Source organism: Arachis hypogaea, chromosome 9, assembly GCF_003086295.3.
Source record: "Arachis hypogaea cultivar Tifrunner chromosome 9, arahy.Tifrunner.gnm2.J5K5, whole genome shotgun sequence".
NCBI classification, from domain to species: Eukaryota; Viridiplantae; Streptophyta; class Magnoliopsida; order Fabales; family Fabaceae; genus Arachis; species Arachis hypogaea.
In genome coordinates this window covers 71,800,776-71,804,266 of record NC_092044.1, presented here as the reverse complement: position 1 = coordinate 71,804,266, position 3,491 = coordinate 71,800,776, and positions in this window count along the sequence as shown.

The window sequence follows — 3,491 nt, the reverse complement described above, 5'->3', positions numbered from 1 at the left end:
TACGAATATGTTAAGGACTAAACCTATGCTTCAACCTTTTAAAATCTCATGTATTCTTGCCGAACACAATATTATTATGCGTCGTCCATATTTACCAAAAAACTGAAAATAACAAAAGCATCTATCTGTTCTTTATAGAAACTATTGAATGGAAGAACCGTTGGTAAAAAGAATGATGTTCTCTTATAATATGTATGATTTTTTATGATGATAAAATAAAAATAAAAGGCATGGAATAATATTGTGTATATTTAAGTTAATTTTAATCTTTTTAATAACCAGATTTATTATAACGTATTTGATAAATAATGACAGTTAATACGGATTATATATATTTTAAGTATAATATACATTTTATGATTTTGTACGAAAAAATATTAGCTTTAATTTATTAGAATAAAAATTATTTGTATTATTAGCACTTTTCAAATTTTTCTCAACTCCGACCGTGATTAGGTCTAAAAGGTTACCCACCTCATTGGAAATAAATATAATCTAGTCAATTTTCATCTGATAATGCTATACATTGGCATAATCATAGGAGAATTAACTTTAGCGAGATAATAATATGGTATTTAGTTATCACAGGAGTATTTTTATATATAGAATTATCAATCAATTATGTAGTGTTTCTGATGAAAATAATATATTCAACATGGATATCGTTTGTTAGGTAGAAGATAACAGATTAACAAAAAAAATTAATTACAATGGATATATTTATTATAAAAAATATTTTTCTATGTAATACTATAAAATATATCATTGTCACCTTAAATTACTACAGGTTTAACTTTCATCAGCAACAGTAAAATGCTTAAATTGAGACATTTTTGGACTATAATATTTGTCAAACAAATAATTAATGAAACACTCATCCATACCTTTTCATTTTAAGTACATTTATACATAAAAAAAAAGAGTTAAAATAGCAAAAACGATAAAAATGATGATTCTTATAATTTTGTGTGGCTATCTATATATAGAAGATCAGAAGACTATGATTATCTAACAAAATTAAATTGTATTTATTATATTCAATTTGAATAGGTAAAACATTATCTTATTTTAGTTTAGTCATTAATTCACATGATTTGAATTTAGCTCAATATATATGATTTGATTTGATTTAATTATTAGTAAAAAATATCTGGAGAGCTATTTTATTCATAGATTTATTATTTTAATAATTAATAAATTAATCTAATTAATTAATTAATATAGATAATTAGTATAATTAATTTAGTTTAATAAATTAAAAAATACTAAGATAACATTAAAGGAAATAAATTAAGAAATACTACTAAATTAAATTAATATAAATTATAATCAATTGTGTGATACTTAAATATCTAATAAAATCAGTTAGTTGATATAGTTAATTTATCATCACAAATTGTATTTAATGAGTTAAAAAAATAAATCGCTAAACACTCTCAAAATATGTCACATCAACTCCATTATTAAGTTTAGAAATCTGATTTTTATATAATAGAACAAGTGTATTAAGCTGTGCCATACACGTGATAAGATTGAAATTATAATTTTAAATTATTTTGTTAAGATTAATTTATATTATAATAATTTGATTAATAAAAATATAACATGTTATGTATTATTTGTTTTTTCTTAAGCTAGTGTTAAATATATTAACTCTAAAATAGTTATTAATTGGTTTTAGTAATCTACTTTCTTTAATAAATCAAACATATATACTCAATGTGACCATAAATAACTTAATAATACTTAGACCCACCAACAAATTTTATATGTTGTTTTACTGTCAAATAAGAACATATCAAAATTAGCTTAAAATAAATACTAAATTATTAGAGAATTCTAATGCACAAAATTCTCTAATAAATAATAAATAATTTAAATATACTAAAAAATAACTCAACACTTTTCTTTGATGCATGTAAAATATATACTTGAAATAATATTATATCAATGTTAGTATACAGTTTTACAATTATCAACTGTATTTACTATACATGACTCCTTAAAAGTTATTCTATACACGTGTGCAGTCAGAAGATAAATTACTGGACTTTATTTTATTTTTCTAAATTATTATAATTATGCATTATTTATTAAATGCTAATTGTAATATTGTAATATAATTATAATAAAGATATTTTTCTAAAATAAATTTAGAAGAGAGAATAGTACTTTCATTTTGGAGGGAAAATGAATTCATGAGGAATTGACACCTCATTTTTATTAGTTGATAATGTATTAAATATTGATTTTATATAATTATAATAAAAATATTTCTTTAAATTAGTATAATCATGCATTATTCGTTAAATGTTAATTGTAATATAGTTATAATAAATATATTTTTCTAAAATAAATTTAGAAAAGAAAATAGTGATTTTATTTTAGAGAAAAAATGAATTCACGAGGAATTAACACCTCACTTTTATTAGTTGGAAAAAAAATCCAGTTTTAGTATATTTTGTCATTATTATACATTTTTCTCTAATCATATATCCACTATTTTCTTTTCTTTGTATCAGCATTTTGAACCTGGGTTTAACTTCTCGTAGTTTTCATTTCTCAGTCATTCTATTAGATGTAGTTGATAACTATTGAAATTTTTTTATTAATATAGGAGAAAAATATATTAATATATGATAGAATTAATATGAGTATATTTTATTATTAAATAAACAAAGTTAATATAACATAAAATTATACATAAAAAAAGCAAAGAAAATAAAATTAAAATAGCAAAAGTGATAAAAAGATTATCTTTATAATTTTGTTTTGTCATTTTTACGTATAGAAGATTAGAAAATAGTAAATTTTTAACTAAATTAATTTATATTTATTGTATTTAATTTAAATAAGTAATAAATTATCTTATTTTAATTTATTCCTTAAATTTATATATCATAAAAATTAAATCAAATAATTAATATACATAATTTTAAATTGTGTGATACTTAAATATCTATTCAAATCAGTTAGTTGATATAATTAATTCATCATAATGAATTGACTTTAATGAGTTAAACAAAATAAAGCAGAAGCATGCTACGTTGATTCTATCATTAAAGGTAAAAATTCAATTTTTATATAATAGAATATATAGAATAGATAATATAATAGACTGCGAGAAAGAGAAAGATAAATATTTTAGATCCTAAGTTATTTGATTTGGATGTTGTAATGTGGGTATCACATTATTTTACTTATTCTACTCTATGGACCCTTTTGTAACTTTATTTCAGTATCAATGGAATTTTATTACCTTTGAGTACTAAATTAAAATTCAAAATAAAACTGGAAAAAAAGTAAAGCGTATAAAATTATTGATTGAAACACACTCTAAATAATAAAAAGCCAAATTAACTTTAATATTAAATTTATTAATACGATTTTAATTTTATATAATAGTTAGAAAATAGATTAGTAAAAGTAAATGGAAGAATGGCTTTAATTAGTATTTGATAAAATATTCATTTAGAATAATTAAAAAATAT